Source organism: Bacillus rossius, chromosome 1 (genome assembly GCF_032445375.1).
Source record: "Bacillus rossius redtenbacheri isolate Brsri chromosome 1, Brsri_v3, whole genome shotgun sequence".
NCBI lineage: Eukaryota > Metazoa > Arthropoda > Insecta > Phasmatodea > Bacillidae > Bacillus > Bacillus rossius.
In genome coordinates this window covers 205,782,727-205,806,811 of record NC_086330.1, presented here as the reverse complement: position 1 = coordinate 205,806,811, position 24,085 = coordinate 205,782,727, and positions in this window count along the sequence as shown.

The following is a 24,085-nucleotide window of genomic DNA, read 5'->3' as shown; positions in this document are numbered from 1 at the left end:
AGCCTGGGCACGACGCTCAGCATTAAAGGCTATATAGTCCCTCATCCAGGCCGCCTGCGCAAACCGCAGCACCCGGTGAACCTGGCCGATGACCGCCCCATACTGAACGTAGTGCCGCAGTGTTTTGGCATGAACAATATATTTAGTACGCGGCGCGAGAGTTAACAGTAATTTACTCATACGCCCGTTTGGCGGTACGCCATTCACAGGGGCCAGAGGCAGATCTGATAGGCGATCGTGACAATCATCGGGAAAGGTCAAATCTACTTCCGCGAAAAACGATGTATCACCATCGATGTCAATGGTGTTGAAATCCCAACTCGTATACTCATCCCTGGGAACCCATTGGAAATTACCCACAGGAAGCTTATTCAACATTGTGTGAGCATACAGTGCGTTAACATCGAAATAACAAATGTATGAAGACGGAAGGCTCGGGTCGTGACTGGACATGTAGACATTGTTAGCTTTCGCGTGACGTCGACTTACGTTTGTAATACCTCCACGAACGGCAGACTCTAGGAAGAGGTATATGTCCGGATCGGTCACAAGTTCAAGACGCAAACCGGTTTTAATTAATAGTGCATCCCATGCAAGCGAGGGAGCGGTAATGTAATGAGCGGGATCAAGCGAATAATGTTGTAGGCAAACAAAACGGAAAGATTCGAATATATCGGCCAGCAAACAAGTATCCACCTTAAGGTAACTAAGTGCGTACTCTTTCAATGTGGCACAATGGAATACGTTCCAAGCCGTTTGAGCGTGAGTATACTCCAGATCACTCACATCCGTGCCACTCATTACGTTATGGAACGCATCCTTTGGTGGTAGCGAGGCAGTCTGCAAATGTTCACTAGACTTAACAAAGTCATAGGGAAACACACCTTTACGCGTAGCTAACTGAAACTGTGCGTCATCCGGAAACATTGAACGGGTGAGTTTCAACTGATCCGGCGTGAGATTGCCAGCGAGAGTTTCCAGAGATGAATTTAAAAAGTTGAGTGAATCAATAAATCGAAGATGCACAGCGCGCACGCCTCCTTGCGCATTACCTGAGACATGTATGTATTTAGTAATACATTTGTAACTCTCTAGAGTTACGCCTAATACTTTGACCTCGCCGGGATTCTCCACAACAAAGGAGCCGTCCGGCTGTGCAATCCGCCGCGAAACTAAATGCTTCATTAAAAAGTGGGCATCATAATTTTGCAAATTATGGAATACCGCGACAAGCTGTTTCTTTTGCATCCTGAAAGCCAGGTTGCACTTCGAATGGGCATAACCACGTATTTCACCAGTCAAATGGCAGTGATCGAGCACCTTCTGCCCAGCCAATACCTTCTTACAGATATGGCAATGTGTTTGACTCGCAAGCCTTGCAGAGACGGTTGGAGTCGGCGTCTTAATAGGAACGGTCTTTGAATAAATATCACATACCCACTTTGTCATTGAAACTAATTCGGCGACCATTTCAGCAATACAATTATCACCCTCGAATTGCACATACCTGGTCAAAGAGCTATCGTATCCACACACTAACAAAATGCTGCATGCGTATGGTACATGTTCGTTTACCCGTGTGGTATTAGATGTCTCATCACCGGGTAAACAGGTGGATATCGGCTTAAGGTATGACTCTGTGTCACAGTACGCAATAAAGCCGAGGCGATCCTGTTTTGCAATATTTGTAAACTGAAAATATTTGTTCTCCTCTGTATGGAAACAGGAACGCACCGCTTGATGCTGGCTGCAGAGAATAGTGTGTGAAGTTAACCTGTCTTCACTTGTAAAGTATTGAAGACAGCGCTCGCAAATCCATTTCTTACCATTACCTCGGGATATTTGTGAATGCAATAATCTGGACAGACTCTTAATTGTTACAAAGTGTAGGTGCTCTGCCGCGCCACTAGAACGAATCGCTAAAACATTTGCATGTCTCTCTCTTCGCTCAGAGGATACGCGAAGAGGCTGGATAGAGGATACAGACTTGTCACTAAAACATTCATCAACAATACTCCCCTTACTGTCTACGCAAGCATAAACGTTAACGGAAATATTATTGTTCCTCTCGAATGTCTTAATCTGATGGAGAGTAGACGGGAAACTCAAACCAGACGTATTGAAAGCCACAAGTGGATCCGGATACGATCTGGCTCGTTTAACATTGCCTTCCGCCGGCATCACACCTGCCATAACGGCATACAGAAAGCAATGCTGCTCGGGACATTCAATATTGACACAAGCTCTCCTATTGGATAAAAACGTTGGTAATTTCGTGTGCGGCGCGCCAACGGTGAAAGCCCTATAGCTTGAAACATGTACATCCATGTTAATCAATCGCTGTAGAGCCCACCCACTGCCACGAGCAGCGAATTCGCTAACGTTCCTATTGACTTCCGGAATGAATACTGAATCATAGATTTCCCCTACCTCATCAGAGAACAGTACCACGGCTGAGTGGGTTGTAAAATGAAATGTCTCACACTCGCCTCCCTCCACAGATTCCTTAACAAATGAAGCCGAGAGTGAAATGTAGACTTTAAAAGGGCGTACCAAGACGGAAGTTAAGGCCAGAAAGGGAACCCTACATCTCTGTAGAAACCGGTCCAAATCGGGATCAATAGGCTCAACATCATTACCGATCCGAAAGTACACTATCCGGTTAGCAAAAGCGGAGTCCAAGATAACACTCTCCAGGGGAGGCAAGTCGCCAGCTTCACGCGGCTCCACCCCGGACGCCCGCGCGCTGTCGCGAGTGTCCGACGTGGAAGCCACACTGGGACGGGGTCGCTTCGCCTCGGGGGGAGTAGACATGGCGAGGAGGGGATAGACGGGAAGTTACGTTCAGCAGTACAAATAATGTTCTGGAAACATAAAATAAACATTTGTTAATATTAAAGGAAAGGGTCTTGAGTGAAGCCCAAGCTACATGAGCGCAAACTATGTGTCGCCGTAAACATGACTGAGCGACTGTGAACATGTTGCTCTGCGCGCGCCGTAAACGCGACTGAGCGCACACCCCTCCGCTCCCTGTTGTCATGACAACGAGCCTTTCCCCGCCCCGCAGTTGGGGAGGGGAGCCCGCCCCGTGGTCGGGGAGGGGAGCCTGCCATTAAAGTTCCCAGCCAGCGGGAGGGGTTACGCCATGCGTAGAGACGTAGAAACGTGATTGATAGAAAATGTGTAATACAATTAACACTAGCGGATGAGACTTACCTCACGTAGCATGCGCCGACATCAAATGCAAGCAATCACCTCTCGCCGGCGGTATTAATGCATGTCCAGCTAGGTCAGTCCGGGTCGGACACACTTTCACCACACGTCCGTAAACATGTACGTCACACGGACGTTTTCCATCTTAAGACAAAATTTAGTGTGAAAAAAATATTTATGTGATTTGCAAGGTTAAGTGTGAACACATTAGTTATTTATGTGGTTTGCAAGGTCACGAGTGAACACATTAGTGTGGTTTGCAAGGTCAAGTGTGAAGACATTTTCAAAAAATATTTATGTGGTTTGCAAGGTCAAGTGTGAACATATTGGTTATTTATTTGGTTTGCAAGGTCAAGAGTGAACACATTAGTGTTGTTGTCAGGGTCAAGTAGAAAGAAAAATACATCGAGACATTTTTTTAATTTTTTTAATAGCCCACACCCGTTGGAATAGAGTTACAAACTTATTACATTACATTGAAATTAAAAGTTACACTGATAACAATTTACGTATAAACAATTATACGTATAAAGATATTACACCGAAGACAATAATACGTATAAAATAAAAGTTACACTGAATATATGTTTTTTTTACGTATAAAATAATACAAAACGTAAAAACAATTTTACGTATAAAAGTTACTTTGCAAACAATACTACATATAAACAAATTTACGTATAAAATAATAGTTACAATTTATGTTTTTACGCATAAATGATATTACACTGAAAACAATTTAACGTATAAATGGTATTACGCATAAAATAAAATAAATTAAATTTTCTTTAAAAGGTCTGTAAGTACTTTGCGCAGTGCGGTTCTGGCAATATCTAACACTCTTTCATCCATTGCTTGGTCACTGCTCACCGCTGGACCCAGGTCGCCCTCATCCAGACCCCGCGCTCTGCGGGTGGAAGGGCGGCGTCGGCGTCTCGGCTCTACCGACAGCTGTGAAGTCTGGTTGCAGGCGGGCAATGGCGGCTGCGTCTCGAAGGCGTGTGCGTAGACCTCTTCCCTTGTTGCGGGTAGAGTTGTATCGGTGCGTAGCATACTAACGCAGCACTCGCCGGAGCCGGGGCAGGGAATCACTTCTAGAGGCAGGTCTCCCGGTCTTGGGTTGTGTATATGTTTCGAGTGTACGGTAGAGTCACATTCTTCCGTAACATGTCTCAACGCGCCCTGGCTCCACTCGCTATACTCTACACTGCCTACGCTTGGAGTTACATCTGGATACGTGTTCCGGGGATTAAAGCTATCCATCTTTACACCGTCACTGTTTCTGCACGACTGTTCACGCACGGACCTGCGTGTCTATTTAAAACAATATTTACCAGATGAATAATTAAATGTATTATGCAATCACGGCATTCTGAACAGTTCATTGCAGGAGGAGGAGTGGCATCAAACGGCAACGTTTCGGTGCACGACCTGTTACTTGGGTATTTAGATACGAAGGCACTGAGAAGTTGTTTAATTTTAATATGTAGGCTCGCCCCAACGGACACAAATGGTGGCTACAAGGCGTGTCATGCGTTTGTATCCATCCTGTTGGTAATTGCATGTCATAGCGAGAATGTGATGATCCGGCACATGTCTCGGCGTAACCGGATTCTTCAGCAGGTATTCTGGATGTTTCGAGGTCGTGACGCGTGCATGGGAAGCGTGCATGCGGATGGCACAAATGGACAATACAGTCTTTACCCTCACACTGAAACACGCTCACACGTTGCACAGTATTATATGGTCGTTTCGGTTCCCACCTCAATCGAAAATGCGTGTTGTCTCTGCAGTACTCGAGGTATGTGAAGGCTTTGATAATGTTTGGATTGTTTGTATCAAAGAAGCGTATTCGGTATTCTATACTATGCAAACCCGCATGGGTAAGCATGTATCTTTTTTCGGTAGGGTCAAACATAGTGCATGCCTGCCTTTCACACTGTGTTGGGTCCGGCGGTAGATGCCACAGCGGGTAGAATACAGGATCAACGTGTATGTCAATAGCGTCAGGTATATAGTCTTCATCCCAGCGCCCAACATTATGTCTTATTGTGATCGCTTCGTTCAGAGTCCTTGGTTTGCGGTTACGTAACATTGTTACACGAGGGGTTTGAAGCGGAAGAGTCTACACTGTAGGAAGCTGCACGATGTGTACCATCTATGATTACCATATATGGTATAGTGAATAAGTCCACCGCACCTCTCTACCCAACGAACGATAGTCTCTGGCTTCGTGATGCGTGTCAGTTCACACGTTACGGAGGAATAATCGGGTACTGAACTTATAGTTTCAGTGTCGGCTGCTGCCTTAAGTTCTTCTAGCGTTGTGGGGAAAGTAGTATCTGGCCGTATATGGTGTACGACACAGTCTGACAGCTTGCAGGGCATCTCGAGGATGTCTGGGTTCTCCTCGTCGCAGTCACTCACCCAATGATGATCAAAGTTGCATATGTGTAGCTGAAAATGACCGTCCGGAGTGACACACTGCACGCGGCGGAAGCCCGGCGTTACCTCCAGGTAGTGTGCTGTTGGGTCGAACGTCATTCCAACGGGTGTGGGCTACTGTTTACTGGACCACCGAGCTATATTTATACCGACATCTTGTTTTTGTTTTTTTTTACGTTCTCGCCGCTTGCTGCGACCTTGCAGCCTACCCCTCCTCCTCTGACATTTCCGCCTTCTCATTGCTCTCGGCAATGTTTTCAACCATCCATGCTCTGAGCAGCGCTGCGTTGTGGCGCGATGATACCGGTCCTGTGCCTCTGCGGTTGTTGCTGTACGTTTTATCTAATATCTTTAATGATGGGCAGCCATATTCACTTTGAACGTCCACTATGCGCACATGTTTGCGACAATGTTTAGCTAGCCAACGTTTCTGTTCGGCTCTGGCGACCATTATAGTTCCACTCAGGTGTGCCGTCAATATGTTTGGCAGACTTGTGTAGGGAAATATTCCGTCTTCCCATTTCAGATTGTGGAAGGTGTTGGTGAGCCATGTGTTTGTTTGTTGATGTTTTCTAATTAAATGTTTCCACGCAAATGGTGGTTGAAACGAGCGCGTAATCACGTTCCCTTCCGCGTCTGCGATGCTAACTTCCTTAACGATAAACCCGTGCTGTGAGAAGAAGCCTTGGAGGTTAACACACTTCGCCATGGCGGCTGAGACACGACTGAACATACATCGCGTTTAGCTCATTATTTTAATACTTTGATCCCTCGGGTTGTACGATACTAATCTATCGTGTAGAATAATTGCGTATGCCTGTGTTAGCGGCGATATATTGTTTGCTGCGGTAATGTCTATTTTACAATCTATGACGGTTGAGGTCAGTTTTTCGTTTTGACGTGACACGTCGAATACAAAGAGAGGGGCCTTATCTTTAAATCCCTCCGGGTCAAGTAGAGGCGTATTTAGTCTACCGTAGTAGCTCGCTTGAAAGTCCGAGTACATATTATATGCAAGTAGGTAGTATCCATTAGTAAAGTTTATTGATAGGTGCGAATATGGATACGCCTCGGAATTAAGATAGACCTTGATATTTTGTAAATTACAATGGTCGAATTTAGATTTGTTTGCGGCTAGAACATTATGCCTGCCGCTTTGAAATGCCACTATTATATAACGAGGGCGTTCGCTGGAGAAACTAGATTTTACAGCCCAACTGACGCTCTGTGATGGTGGTAAACTCGGGTAAACTTCTACTCCCCACGATCTGAAAGCCATATCTATGTCGCGGCCTTTTTCAACCATTTTCAACAGCCGTGTGCGCTGGGCGGGGCTTACCGTTACATGCGGAACAAGCCAGTCGATAGATTGCAAACTTAATGTCACTTGCTGTGGCTGATCGCTTGTGTCCATTATAGCGTTAATATAACTGTTTGCGGTGATTATAACGAGCGTTTGTTTACAATTTATTAATATTTGTTTATAGTCTTCTGCAAAGCCTAGCAACTGTTTCAACGGAACGCATATTTCAACCTCGCCTTGCGCTGTAAGAGGTAAACTGTAGTCGCCGTCCGGACACCATCCCGCCATCTTATTTACGGATTTTTCATCACGCGTGCGCGATAAATAGTTTTTCACAGTTGTCACAATTCCAACTTCACGTACCTCGTCGATTGTCTCGCCGTTAAGTTCGAATGATATTCTGTTTATCATATGCAGTATACTATTGTTTACGATTTTTGCATTGTCTGGTTTCTGCCCGTTTGGTTTCGTGAATTCACCGCGAATTCGCAGAAACGATTTAGCAATGTGCGTATACACATCAGAGTTTTGTATTGCTATAACTATCTCGGAGCTTGGCTCGTACGGTCCCGCAATGTATGGTTTGTACGTGTGCATTTCACATTTTGAGACTGCATCGTCAAACTGCGGTGATTGTTGCACATCGAGTATACTATATTCCATTTGGAAATACTTTGAAACCTAATTTTTCTAGGAACCTCACGTTGGCAGGTGTTAACCGCTTGATGTTTGCTTTCGTACTGGCTCTATGCTTGCTCACCCCCGCCCCTTTATGAAAACCAAAGTATCTTACGCCCATACTTTTTTCAAATGTAAGCAGAGTGTAATCACCTCGTTTCTAAAGTTGATTAATTTACCGTTCTGGTCTACCACTCTAATAACCAACTCTCGTATTTGTTGCACGGTAACCGGACTGTAAATGAGTGTTTGAGGCGTATCACTGAGCTTATATCATGGAGGAACGTTCGGGGAAAATTCGTGTATCGTACTGTTTGGTTTTCCATTAAGGAAGCTGTGGCCAATAATATTCGCCGTGATTCTAATCACGTTTACCGGCACCACGTTTACGGGCTGGGTCGACTCGTGAATTTTATTCGCCTCGTAGACTTCCGGTTTGAATCCAAGCATCGGGGCTAGGGAACAGTCGCCGGTGCAGTCGATTTGTGCATTGCTGTGCAATACGCATTGTAGAGTGTTTGGATTACCTTTCAACGAAAACATTACGTCTGTGGGTAGGTGTTGTTTAATATACGTTTCAATGTCTAAAACTTCGTAGGAACCTATAGGTAATTTAATTTCTCGCGTCATCTCTTCGTTCTTCAGCTTGTAGCTAAACATTCGGTTGTTTTCGTCCACGTTCGGGATGGAATTGTATACGGTAAAATCCACGAGAGCGAGCTGCCATAACCCATCACTTACGTCGATCGGTGGGAAGTGTGTTGAACACAGTTCCGATGTGTTTCCACTTAGTATTAGCGTGATGGACATGTTCTTTCGAAGCCGGTTCTCTTATATACCGAGATGAGAAACTTTATGCACAAGTGTCCGCAGTTGAATGAGTTTAACTTTTGCTGTCTATCGTAATTATATGTTATTTTGCAGCCTCTCAGGTATCGCTGCATTTCTAAAGGGGGCGGAAGGTCTCCAAAACTATCGTAATACCGAGCCGTACGACCGGCCTTGGTATACGTTCCCTAATGCATTCCGGGCCCCTTACTCGTATCTAAATTAATAATACCGCTCTCGTTGTGATATGGTTTTGTGGGTAATTTATCCTTCATAAACACATTTCTAAAATGTGGAATTTTTAATTTCCTAATTGCTGTCTTTATGTCTGTGGTGGTAAGGGCTCGCTTTGGCAGGTTACTCAGTATCCTCATTTCCTTTTCCCGCCCCTCTTCCTTCTTCTTCTCCGCTTGACCCCTCCCCCTGACTTTGGGTAGGGATGCAGGTATAGGCCCGAACCGTTTTATGCAAGCGCCCGCATTTTACTATTGTGCTGTGCGTTGTTTACGGTCTTTGCTATACCCGCCGCTCCGCCAATCAGACTGCCTAGCGCTGCAAGCGCTGGGAAAATGAAAGGTAGTAGCCCGCCTTTTTTCGCGCGGTTTTTCTTTGTTGAGACACCGCCGCCAATCTTACGTTTTACTCTCATTATCTTATTGACTCCCCACGCTGCAATCTTTTCACCGAATTTCGTTGCGGGTTTCTTTGCTATTTGTGCGGCTTTGTTCGCTAATATACCGTCGGCTATATGTCTGTCACTTAGGTTATTACTTTTAGAATAGCTAATATCGTGGAGACGACACGCCTCGTCAAGGGAGTTGACTCCTGTATCTCCGCGTGCTAGCCTCTTGGCGAGTTTCGTTCCCGGACCGCAGTAATTATATCCTGGCAGATGTACTTCTACTGGCAGCTTGTTAATAACAGAGTTTATTATTCCTCCACCTCTTTGTACCTTCTTTCGTGTACAACGCATAACACTATACTGATTCGAGTTGGTATAAGTATGCTGTTTTTATAGTTTTCTGTTTAGTTGCGTAATGGAAGTAGTGCCACAGCGCGAGTCGCGGGCTGTGCGGATTACACAGGCTGATGAAGCCAGTGCTCGCGAGTCGCGGCATGGTTTTTATTACCGTCGACAATAAGATGTTTAATTGTCGGTCCGTCCGAATGCGGAAAAACGTGTGTCCTACTTAGTTTACTCGAGGAACCGAACGGTCTTCGGTTCGAGAATGTGTATCTATATTCAAAATCGCTGCACCAAACAAAGTTTAAACGGCTGGCTACGGTTCTTAGAGCGGTGGAAGGTTTGGGATTTTTCCCGTATATGGAAAATGCTGATGTGGTACCTCCTAGCGAGGCCAGGGCCAATTCAGTGTTTGTGTTTGACGATATAATGTGTGAGAAACAAGGAATCATACAACAGTATTTTTCTATGGGTCGACACGCACATGTTGATTGTTTTTACCTAGGTCAAACTTATGGCAGAATACCTAAACATTTGCTTCGTGATAATGCGAATGTTATCGTGCTTTTCCGCATGGATATGCTTAATTTGCGACATGCCTACGATGATCATGTAAACAGTGATATGGAGTTTCGCGCGTTTAAGGATATGTGCTTCTTGTGTTGGAAAAATGAACATGGTTTTCTTGTTATCGTAAAGGATTATCCTTTACTTAATGGCAGGTATCGTTGTGGTTTTGATCATTTTATTGTTGCGAGTCATTGAAGGATGTCCTACAGCGTATCAAAGTTTGGAGGTGGTCCTCTGAAACGTCAGCTTGACTCGTGTATATCTCGCGATCTTGATGGGAATTGCGATTTGGGCGGAAAACGTTTAAAGCGTGTGGGTATGCCAAAGGATGCTGGGGATGGCGCGAGTAAACATTATATCGACTCGGTCGCGAGTGTAATCACTCGCACGGTGATGGAGGAGCTGTTGCGTCGGTTTACGGAGCTCAATTTGTCGTTAGTCAATGTACGGGATGTGCAGGTTGGTATTATCGAGTTTTTACGTAATATGGAGGTGAAGGAGCAGCGGTCTGTGGACCAAATCAATTCACGTCTGTCGGTACTGCCAACGAAGTTGGGTGATATGTATGTTACTTTGTTGGAGAATAAACTCGATCTATTTGAGAATGCGATTATAGAAAAGGTAAACGGTATCTTGGCGGAACTGATATTGAAACTTACCGCTAGTGGCGCTGACATTTCGCAACGTGTTTCTCAATTGGCTCGTACTATTGGTGTTGTTAAGAATGGTGTTGATGGATTGGTTTCTGCATCGACTGCGAGGACTGTTGCTAAGCGGCCCACACCTCAGAGACCGCCTCCTAAAACTTAGACATTTTGTATATAAAAAGGCTTTATGCTGTATGGTTATCTTCAGTCATGTCTGCCGAGGCAAACGCTTTAGATCATGTCATACGGAACATACGTGCCAAATATATTTTGGCTAAGCGAGCGCGAATGGAGAGGGATGCGATTAATCTGGAAATGTTCAAGTCTGTTAATTCGCATTTGGATAGTCTTGGACAGTCGTTTGCGCAGTCTATCCCGCAACGTGATATTGTTCCGAAACAAGAATCTTCAGATGTGAAGCCGGAACCGGTAATGAGTGATGGTTATGATTCTGACACTAGTATACGTCGCAATGTTATGAATGATTCATTGGGTGAATTACAGTCTTACTTACGGAGCTACAACCTTCGCTCGGGTGATGGGACCTATGGTCTCTATAAACGCAACAACCATTGGTTCTTAGGGGATACGGAATTATTTTTTCACGATAATAATTTAATTCGCGTCAACGAAGAATTGATACAGCCTGCTCCCGGCTTATTCGAATTATTGTTCCGCCGCGTGCCGCACACCTACTCCGATTCTGCCTTAAAACAATACGGACATTTACTAGATATTACAAATGCTTATTATAAAAAAAATGATCCTACGACAAAACGATATAAAAGCGAAACGCATGCAAAGTTTGATATCATTAAAGGATTGTTTCCGACTATTGACTCATCTCAGCGAGGAAGTGGCTTGTTACAAAAAACATTGGATTTGCAACGCACAAAGCAATTTATCTATTGGGACAACCCGAACCAACTTATTGCTCGCCTCAGATTACTAATGGCCTCGCAAGCTGCTGGCCATACCGGACATAGCAACGAGATGATATCTATTCTTGAAGAGTTTAAGGAAGCTGGATATATCGTAAAATGAGTGTCGCACAACGTGGGATTTCTAATGAACTGCATCGCGGAGTTCGCAGAATTTTTCCTCGTAGACGTGTGTTGACATATGGGCTTCGCGATTTATTACAGATTGATTTGGTGGAGATGATTCCGTACAGCAGGATAAATAGCGGTTTCAAGTACATCCTTACTGCTATAGATGTTTATAGCAAACGTGCATATGCGGTTCCAGTTAAACGAAAGACGGGAATATTAGTCACCGCGGCCATGAAGAGTATTTTAAATGAGGCGGGAAGTTTTAAGAATATTCAAAGCGACGCTGGAGCAGAATTTTACAATAAACATTTTCAAGCCTTAATGCAAAAGTACGCAATTAATCACTACTCTAGTTATAGCGAAGTCAAGGCGTCTGTTGTAGAACGTTTTAATAGGACTTTAAAGGATATGCTTTACCGTGAGTTCTCGGCACAAGGAAATTATAAGTGGCTTACACTTTTACCGAAATTACTTTCTGTCTACAATAATAGGTTCCACCGCACTATAGGCATGGCTCCGAATGCTGTGAGGGATAACTCTTTGCTACAAACAGTTTACAGATATGTTAAGAAAATAGATTCTAGACGGTTAAAGGCTCGCGTGGGTTCGTACGTACGTATATCAAAACACAAGACAGTGTTTGAGAAGGGATTCAAACCCAGGTGGTCGCACAAAGTTTTCAGAGTGGTCAGAGTTATGAATAATTTTCCACGTGTGTTTCATTTGAGTGATTTGGACGGTAATGAAATTAAAGGCGGGTTTTATGGTCCTGAGATTCAGGTAACTGCGTACCCCGATACTTATTTATTGAATAAAATTCATAAAAAGTGTGGTAACTGTTTCCTAGTGTCGTGGAAAGGTTTTCCCATTTCCGTAAAGACTTGGGTTAATTACCGTGATGTTATCCGGTAGGTTTCCTCTCCGGCTTTTGTTTTTCGGCCTCGCCGTCGGTGTCCGGCATAACAACTTGCCCCCTGGGGCGTTCGCGGACGAGATCGGTAGTGGCGCTTTGACTTTCCCCTCCGGCCACGCGCCGCATCGGTAAACACTTTCACTTGCGCCAGACTCTGTCAACAGGTCCCCTCAGACGCATCGCGGCCCCCGGTGTGAGAACATGCTTCCCTACACACCATTTATTTTGTTACATGTCGCCGGGTGGGTGGGGGTGCGTTCCTGTGAGTTTTTATTTTTATGTATGCTTATTGGTACATGTCGCTGAGCGCTATTTGGAGGGATAGAACTGTTTATTTATTTTAACTTTGCTTACTTTTTTTAACTATGCCTATATAGTTTATTTCTGGCATTCGTGCCGCAGCTAATTACTTAATGCTACGTGTTAACTGTAGGGGTCCCTTAATACGTTCCTGGTCGCACGAGCGTGGCTTCCAGCATGGCGTTTGTACCTCGACGTACAGTAAAGCTTAACACATTGGCCGAGAGCCAATTACTACAAAGTGTTTTTAAATATGCTTAATATTATTAATTTTAAATATGCTTATTATTTATTTTACTCGGTGTAACGTAATGCTTAACACATTTCTATGCTTATTACTTAAAGCATTTTTTTTAATGATATTATTATTATGTTTATAATATGTTGTGGGGATTATAATTGCGCAGTTTACGAGTGACGCTCCAGCAGGCAACATCTTGCTCTCTCTGCGTGGGATTTTGAGGTTATGTTTCTTTAGTCATAGCTAATATGGCGGCTTTAAGCATACTGAAACATGGTTGTTGGAAATTTAAATATAGCGGTTTGCTTTTCGTAAGTTAACTGTTTAGGCATAGCAAGTATGGCGGGGCCTTTACGCATATATATATATTTTTTTAAATTTAAATATATCGGTATTTTATTTCTTTTCGAAAGTTAACTGTTTAGGCATAGCTAGTATGGCGGGGCCTTTACGCATATATATTGTTTTAATTTAAATATAACGTTATTTTATTTCTTTTCGAAATTTAAATATGGCGGTTAAGCATACATTTAGTGGAGGGGTTTAGTCATAGCTAATATGGCGGTGGGGTTTTATAGACATAGCTACTATGGCGGTGGGGTTTTATAGACATAGCTATAATGACTGTATTATTTAAGATTTTTTTTAAATTTAAAGATATGGTGGTTAAGCATAATGGCGGGGGTGGGGGGTTTATAGGCATATATATTTTTTAAAGACATGGCGGTTAAGCATAATGTTAATTGCTTTAAGCATACATCATGGCGTCAATTGTTTTAAGCATACAACATGGCGGCAGTTGTGGAGTGGTGGGGTCTATAGGCATAGCTTTTTTTTATAAAGACATAGCTAGTATTGCTTTTAAAGACATAGCTTCTTTTAAGCATAGCTTCTTTAAAGCATATGTTCGTTATTTAATTCCCCATACTTCATCTGGTCCCGTGGTCTAGTGGTCAAGGCGCCTGCCTCGTGACCACGACGTTGGTGCGTCCCCGGGATCGAATTCACCCAGTGCCCAGGTTTTTTTGTATACAATTCCCGCCTTCGGAGCGACGGTGGCGCGCTCCGGTAACTAAAGGCTGAACTAAGATGGCGGCCTCCAGCAGACGGAAAGAAAAGATGGCGGCCCCAGCAGACGGTGGCGCGCCCTGGTAGCCAATGTCAACAACAATGGCGGCGCCCACGTGACAAGATGGCGGCGCCCATGAAACAAGATGGCGGCGCCCATGGGGGTACTGGGGCCGGTGTTTACATTTCAATGTTTACATTGGTCATAGTACTCCTTCGTCACTCCTACTCATGTTATGTCAGCAATGACGGAAAGAGTGCGCCATGTGTAATACCAAAAATAGTAGCCAAAGTGAGCTAGTATTCTTCTATTACTCACCGCCAGGCTAATGCACATGTAATGGTGCAAATGGCAGGCAAATCAGGTCACATGTTATACAATAAATGGCGGCTACAGTGCACTATTGCCCCAAGTTTTAGTTGCATTACTTGAAGCTAGAATGTAGCACATGTAGTTTCAAAAATGGCATCTAGAGTGTACTAGTGTCCCAGGGTTTAATTGCACTAACAAACACCAGAGTATAGCAAATGTAATGCCGGAACAGGAGGGCAGAGGAAGCCACATAAAATGTCACACACGGCTGAAAATAAATTTAAAAATTTTTAAAAACTTAATTAATCAAATTTTAATAAAATATTATTTAAAAACGCACTTTGTCATGGAATTCATAGTCCTCATTTCGAACCTGGTGAGGGCAATATTAAAACAAAATGGTGACCGATACTTCCTCCACAGAAGCCGCTGGCAGACTTACTTCCCACTACTAATGACAAGGAATATTTATAGTGTCAGCTAGTTTAACATCATGTATGCAATCTTTTTTCGTCTGCTGGGGGCCACCATCATGTTTTCGTCTGCTGCAACTTGATTTTGCCTGCTGATGGCTCCAATCTTATTTTCGTCTGCGAGAGTGCACTACCACCATGTTAGAGTGCAGTAATTATTTATTGCTAGAATACCCATCATCTTAACATTTGGTCACCATTTTGGAAATCTTTATTTATTTATCTAGATTTTCGGGGAAAATTACAATACTCGTTTTAAAAATCTTCAATCATTATACTGATTGATTCTATCATTTCATGCCAATTGTTCGATGATTGATGTATGCAAAAAAAATAATTTACTTAAAAAATGTATTCAATAAAAGCAGCTTAGGTTCTCAGTCTACCAACCTCAAGTAAGTCGATGATAACATATGTGCCGCCATTTGGGAAATTTGTATTTATTGAGCTAGAAATTAGCAAAAGAATACAAAATTCATAAAAAAATCTGCAAATAAATAATAAAAATTATTCGATATATTACAGTGCTTGGTTCGATCCTTCCTCAATCCAAAAAAAATATATAATTTTAGGTAAAAATCTTTTATTTAATAAAATATGGTGGAAAGTCCTAAAAAATTGTTTAAATTCCTCTACTACAAGCCTCCAGTAAGCCGATGTTGATGAAATTTTGGATGCTATCTAATCTAATATTTGACATATAATTTCGGAAAAATTTCAAAAAATCATAAAAGAAATCGTTTATTAATGTATGATTGATTCGATACATTTACATCCTTGGTTTGATTGTCGGACAGTGATAAGAGTAATTAAAGCTTGAAATAAATTTCAAATTCGGTTTCCCATTATCTTTTGTGGAGTTTATTAAACATTCACTTTACAAAAAACGACTTTATACAAGTTACCTGTCCGAAGAACTAAATAAGTTGTAGCTGTGTCTACTATTAAAGAGTAATTTTTTGATACTTGGAATATGTTCCAACAAGGTTTTGTTCAATTCAAAAGCGAAAATACCAAGCATTTCCTAAACAAGAGATATTTTTCGGTGATACTCAAGAAACATATTTTAAGAGGCCACGTCCAATGTCAGGCGTTTCGACTAGACATCTTCGAACCACGAGATCAATTATGTCCTGAGTACAGAATTAACTATCTACAATCAATCAATAGGAAGCACATTGGAAAGCACAATAAAAAAGGAAGCGATTTGGAAGTATTATAAAAAAAGGAAGAACAATTGGAAGAACAATCAACGTAAAGGAAGTACAATAAAAATGAAGCACGTTTGGAATCACTATCAACGAAATAGAAGCACAATTGAAAACACAGTTAAAATAGGAAGCACATTTAAAAGTTTAGTAAAAAATAGGAAGCACGATAAAAAAAGGAAGCACATTAAAAAAAAACAATCAAAAAAGGAAGCACGACTGGAAGCACAATCCTCGAAAAGGTAGCACATATTGATGTAGCCAGATTTCCCTTAGTACTTTAAGTATGAAGGCTACTTCGTCGACGTGCGGGTTATTTACTCCGCCAACCGATGTCACCAACAGTCTCAGGGGACCAATCAATATGTTAGGATCTTCCCATGACATATAATAGTAGGTATATATAGTTCATCCTGGGACAGGGGCTGGGGGCTGGTGGTCCGGGGATCCGCAGCGGCCATCTTGGATTACGTCACTTCCGGCGGCCATCTTGGATTACATCACTTCCGGTGGCCATCTTGGATTACGTCACTTCCGGCCGCCATCTTGGATTACGTCACTTCCGGCGGCCATCTTGGATTGCGTCACTTCCGGCGACCATTCTGTTTTTATCCGCCATTTTGTTTTCTAGAACATCCCGACATTTCGAGTTTCATCCGCCATCTTGAAAATCTTTATTTATTATCCGATTTTAATTAATTTTTTTTTAAATTTATAAAAAATTAAATAATCAAAATTTTAAATTAAAATATAAAAATATATTATTTAATAAAATTTTATTTAAAAACCCTATGCATCGAGTACCCCACTCCTCTACATTGCGAATACACCATCTAGCCCCCCACTCCTCTGTTACAATGACATCGTCATCGAACACCCCACTCATTCCTGTTACAATTTTTCGTTACACTGCTTTCTTAAAAATAATTTATTATCAAAATAAAAAAAATATACCATCGTTGTCTGCCGGAGGCAGCCATCTTATTTAGTGGAGACCGCCATCTTGATTTCATCTGATGGATGTTATCATCGGGTGTAGGTTTCTAAAGTACGTTAGTGTATGTAAGGTCGAGTTCCTATCCCGTACCAGCATTATTATGATCCTTATAGACAAAAATCCACAAAAATCCACAAAATCCACAAAAAACCACAAAAAGCACAGTCATTTCGTTGTTGTAACCACCATTTTATTCTTAAAGTCTTATCATTTATAGGTTTTAACTAAAATATATGTTATCAATACTATCGTTGTGGATGTGATAGTTAAAGTAATGATAGTTAAAAAAACATTTATTAACCCATCTTAGCGGAACAGAAATTTTTCAGAGTCCTAACCCACAAGTAGATAAGTATCTCTTTTAAGTAGGAACATGTTTGCGTACACATGTTTACAAGAGCTGCACGGAAGCAGATATTTTAAATGTTTGGGTATATATCCACCCCCCCCCCCCCACATTCCTAAATATTTTTAATGAAAGAAAAAACACACGTAGCTTTAATCGTTCATGGGAATATTATGCTACAAACAAAAATACCGATTCACATTTGTACCATATGATGCAGTTACAACACTCACCTCAGCCATTACCTACTGTCGCTACGAGCAAAGCCATTACCTATTGCCACTACGAGATGCACTTCATATCAAATGAAAATAGTATTTTTTTAAGTCGCGGCAAGAATTCGAAGTAAATAAAATATTTAAAAAAATTTAACACTATTTAATAAAAAAAAACACACACTCCTTCACACCATCTTTTCCCCCTTGTTAACACAATACCATTCAGAAGGCGTTACCGACCCCCTTCACAACACCCCGCTCCGCAGTACTTTCCATACTAGTCATCAATTACTCTGTCCACACAACTATACAAGCATCACACAGATCCAAAGTCGATAATTGAGGAATAAGTGTCTAATATCCCCCCCCCCAAACCCCTTTTGCAGCAATATCCTCCACAATCATAGTGGAGGTGTTCACAGGTACATCTGCGATGTCTTCCGACTCTTCGTCTTCATCCATCGCAATAGCTTCTTCTTGGCCACTAGGCTCCTGACAGCACGCATAGAACTCATCCTCAGCAATCTCATAGCTGGCACGACACATCTTATTAGCTCTGTTGATAAATACGAATGATACATCCTAAGGCTGCAATTGTTCAACTATCCCCACCCCTCTACCCTTTCTAATGCAGTCCTGTTCGTGCGTGCCAAGCCAACGCCTCCTATAGGACAGGCCCGGGAACCGGTTTGTGACGTCAGGAAACTTGGGCATCGCGCTCTCACCAGAGCTTGCCTTCGAATTATCTTATATTCACCTTATAGATCGTGTGTGGAACGAATACTGCACTTAACATTATGTTTATGAAATTTTTATAACTTCTTTACATATACGCATGTTTGACAAGTGTAACAACAAAGAAAATGAACGTACAGTACATATAATCCAATCTAAGACGGCGATTATCTCAAGAAAATTTGGTAACTATTTTCGTACATGTTTTTAACTAAACATAGCTGAGTAAGGCGTTGATTACCTGTGGTTCTTCTATATGTAACTGTTTTACAATTATTGCAATAAATGTGAACAATATTACCAGTTTAATAATAACTATATATTTTTTGCAGTGGTTAAGTTCAATGTTTTACGAACTTTTTGTTTCTCCTGCCAACAAGACTTTTGTACAATATAGTTTCAAAAACTTGATAAAAGGTGAAAATATAAAACTCCATGTTTTAAGTAAGTGGGAAAATAAGTAGATTTGTCCCCTAAAATTTTAAATTATTAGTTTCAGTATTCGTTTAGCTATTATAAATGCTAGTATTTATATAGCTGTGTATAATACTTACCTCTAAAAATTAATAAATCAAGAATATTTTGTTCTTAACTTATTTAACTTTTCTTTAAATATGCCTCAACATTATAAATACTTTGGTTATGAAATAAGATTTGTTTAGAAAATAATTATGAATATTTGGGAGAACTAAGACTACTTAAATTTGTTTATTGTAGTTACTCAGAGGTTAAAAAGTTTACTATGGCATATTAAAAAATACGCAGAAAAATTCATATAGTTGAAATGAAAATGATATATACGTAAATTCACTTTTAAACTCGTCAATATATACAGTGATGATAAAAACAAATTTTGTATGATTCAGACGTGACATATTTAGTTTATGTTTTATACGCTTCGTCAGTGAAAGTAAAAAATACATGCAAGTGCTTTTCATAATGGTAACATCTTTTTCTATAAACCAACATTTTTTTAGCCTGACGTAACTTTGATTCTAAAAATTTGTATTTATATGTTTTTATTTATTTATTACTTTTGTGACTCTGAAAATCGGTTATAAACTATAACTCTCGTGTGGATTCTCATACTTCAAGTTCAATAATTTATAATGAATTAAGTTACGATAGTGAAACATTGATGTTTATTTAGAACACCTCTCTATATTAGTTTTATTGTATTATGAAAGATTATACTCTTAATGGGTACATTACGACAATATTGAAGATAAGTTTTATACTGAATAAATAATTTTGGTTGCAATTTTATCTTATGAATATAATTTCATTAACATATAGAACACATTGTAAATTTGGTCTAAAATATGATTTTAACATAGTGATGCTACAGACTTTAATTACTGCATTATTTCTGTAATTCCACAATTGCAACTTTCATTATTAACCAAGACGGTTTTAATAAATTTTCCAATATTTGAAGCATACTGTTGCCACTTTATGCAGTAAAGGAAATCCCCGGCGAGAATATATAAATGCTAATGTATAGGCCAAATCATTTTTCACGTAAATTATATTGAAGTAGGCATATTTGAAAACGAGTTTTTAAAAGCAACGGCAGGGCTCAAAAATTTATTATTTTACAGCAGGACTGGCAAGTTATCAACATTCACTTTTATTAGTTGCACAAAATAAGGTCGATTTGCAAGAAAATCTTCAATCCAAGGATCACTTTAAATTAGAAAATATATAATAATTGCATCATCTGAATGTGAGCTATGATGGAATTGGAGTGCTATCATAGCAAACAATAAATCTCTTACAGACGTAAATTTCGTAATACAAGAATCGAAATTGTGGTTAATTCCTGTGTATTTACGGCAAATGTAGATCAATTAAAAAATGTTGATTTCATTTCAAACACCTACAACCTTATATTCAAGTTAAAACACAAATTAGAAATAATTTCGCCACACAATTAAAACATGGCGTTCATTTAATGTTAGTACTTTTAATATTTTTAATATTTTATTACAGTCGAATACTAGGAAAAGAATTGTAATGTGTGCCGTGTTGTGAATTACGTCATTCTTTTCTTAACTGGGCCTACCTTAATTTGGTTCTCTGTCTATTCAAAAATATATTAAATATTGTGATTACATTAACCTGTGCTGTTCAGCTATATAGGGTCAGCGCGAAACAAACACTGCGAGTTTCAGTAATTAAATCTCATGCTCTAAATTAAATTTTTCGAAACTTTCATAAAAAGTTTCAACAGTCAAAATTGTGACATGGACAAAAATTCAATTACTAATAAATGTAATCACTATGAAGTATGAACGTAAATATTGTGTACAGATCAGATTGAAAATGTCGTGAAAGTCATTCTGTAATAAAAGTAACAATGTTCATTTGTTGGAATTAAAAAAATAAGTTTACCTTTTCTATACCAAGCCTATTTACACACACTGGATTATAATTATCCATTTCCTCTTTTATAATTTCTTTACTCATTACTATAAGGCTTTTACTTAAACGTCGAGCTTTTCAAATGTAACATTTATATTATTGTAGCTAATTACTTCCCCTATGTCATGAGTGTCATTTAGAAAAACTATTTTTTTTGCATTAAAAATAATGTCATGTGTGTACACTAGAGAACGGGCGAAAGTATGTTTCGCTTAAAATTTATCAAATAGAAGTATTATATCATTTCAGCGCTGTAGTCATAACTCCTGAAATTAGCGTAGCGTTTCCCGACGGCAATATGCTAGTTTCTAAAAGTAGAATAATATTTAAAAGAATTATGTAAGTAAACCGTAGCCTGCTTGGAAGGAATGCGGGTAAAATAAGAAATTCTAACAACGCGTATCCATCGTCAAGTAATTATTGCAAACACGATTTAAAAAAAAATAACTTTACTTTAAATTTTCAAACCATTTTGATGAAGTTATGTATACATTTTTAGATTCAAAAAATAAATTCTTGTTATTTTGAGAGTATTTATCAGGCTGCTACCCTAAGTGTTATTACGCAAATGTTACTGATATTATGTAATTTGAAGTATGTAATACTCACCTTCGAATGTACGGAAGGTTCAAAATCCCGTGGTATTGCTGATAACCATTTTTTTCGTAGTTTTTCTTCTTTCGGTATGCTAAATACCGACACTGCCGAAGAGCCCGGATAGTTTCCCTTGCAGTTGGGCACGCAACATTTATTCACCATTTTTACAGCACACACTACTTACACGCACATATTTAAAATATTAAACAGCGATTTAATTGACACCATTGTCTCTCACAGCAAGGCTTCGTGCCTCTCACAGTTAGGTTTGGAACACACTGACCGGTACGCGTTTACCTGGCCCGCAGTGGAATGTCTTCCAGCGCGGAGGGACAATGCCCAAGTTGCGTGACGTCAGAGCACCCGCACCAACCTGTTCTGAGGCCTGTCCTATAGGAGGCGTTGGCCAAACACACACGTCACTGACGCACGGCCTTTGACGTCAGCAGACCTACCCCCTCCCCCCTCTACCTGAACCATCCACACCCCAAATAGCTGCGTCATTTAGACCTGTCGCCACGCGTCCCCAGCCTCCTAATGCCATTTTAAGCACCTTCGACGAACATCCCAAACTCTGGTAACTTGTGAAAAGTTTCACACAGTACATAAATAAATACATTTTTTTATTTATTTTAGACTTGCATTTATTAATATAAATATTTACAACATTTCAAAACATTAAAATTTATATGGCTTCAGTAGATTTTATCCAACTGATTTTCACATTTATCGAATCCTAGCCACTTCACAAACAAGGGAACATCTTTCTAATATATCAATTTTTCTACTTAATAATCGCTTGGGTACTTGGTAGGTTGAATTTCTTACCCATAGAAACCACCACGTATCGCCGAACCTCGTAAATCTTCCAAGTAGTAACATCTCGGATGGTAATTACTTATTTTAACAATACGGAATATTTATGTCGACTATTTATAAATACACACGAAATATTCAATTTTAGCTCTATGTTTTATTACGCCTAGTATATTTGCATCAAAATAAACAGTTTCCAGGAGTGAGCTATCTTTTACATTAACAGGAACCATGACAATTTTTCTGTGTTTTCTGTAACATATAAATCCACTTAATACTCCCTTTCGCTACGAACCCCCTTCACATGGCTTCCTTTAGAGTTGGATTAAATCATTCACCCACCCACCCTTTTATCTCGGTGCACATAGTTTAATAATTTATTCCGAACAATGCTACAATACTTCTTGGCTACACAGCTACAAGCTACAAGGTTCCAAACGGCTACGAGTCTACAATACTACCAGGCTACAAGACCACGAGGCTACAAGGATACATAAAAAACACAAGAAAAAAATTTGTATAAAAATACCAACTCAGCTAATTTAAAGCTTACTGTAGAGCAGAAACATCCCAGAAATATGTATTTTATGCTTACTACAAGACAAAGTGGTTTTTGTACCATTACATATTCAACCCTGGCTACAGACTTGTCAACAAACATTCAATGAAACGGACACACATTTGGATAAAACATTCAACTCAGTAGGATACGATATCTAGGATACATTAGCTAAAATACTAAAGGAAACGATAGGATCCAGCTCAAGCAGGCTACAATGCCTCCAACCACATTTGGCTCCAATTGATTTTAGTTACAATGTAGCACGTACGCACCACAATTGCCGTAAAGATGTTATTATGACTCTTCATTATGTTAGTCATTTATTACGAATTTTACATCTTTAAGTTAGAAGTTCTACTACGAGAACCCTACCATAGCTAGAAATTAGATTACAATAAATAAAACAAACTTTTTTATCCAATTTTGATTTTCGATTTTATTATTGTATGTAGCACACATTTCTTATTACACGAAGTATAGACCATATTTGTTTGGTATTGGGTAAATTTTATTCATTTTTGCGAGGCAAGTAGAAGTCTTAACCTATCTACCAATATGTTAGAATATTTCCATGTGGTGTAATAAATCTCTTCAGCTTATAACATCTTACGTAAATTTTCATTAGGGTACTAATACTTTTAAGACCTCTGATGTTCCTTTTTTAATACCAGCCTCAAAGTCATTAAAATTGCAATAGCCCCACTGACCATCATAAGTCTAATCTGAATAATTTAGTTTAATAAGTCGTTTCCATCATTTTGGTCTCAACACTTTATCACAGTATTCGATCTTGTGAGCTTCAAGTTCTTAATCATAGTCTTAGTTCTTGTAAGCTTCAGGTAAATCATAGCAGTCTTCGACCTTTTCAGCTTTAGGCTGTTCTTAAGTGCTCTCAATTTCATGGAGGCGACTAGAACTTGGTGTAAATGTTTTTAATTATCCATGAAAATGCTACTTTTTTCGTTAACTTTTAGTTCCAAATAATTAACAAGACCCGGGATAGTACTATTAGAATCATCATCTTCACATTTCTCGTGATCATTATAGTCGTCTAATATTTTGCTACCATTTCACTTCCTTGCTTTTATAGACACACATTTCTTAACATTAACCAGCCTTGTTTAACCAGACCTCAAGGAGGGAAAGAATCATGTTACAAACGAGTGTTTCTCGG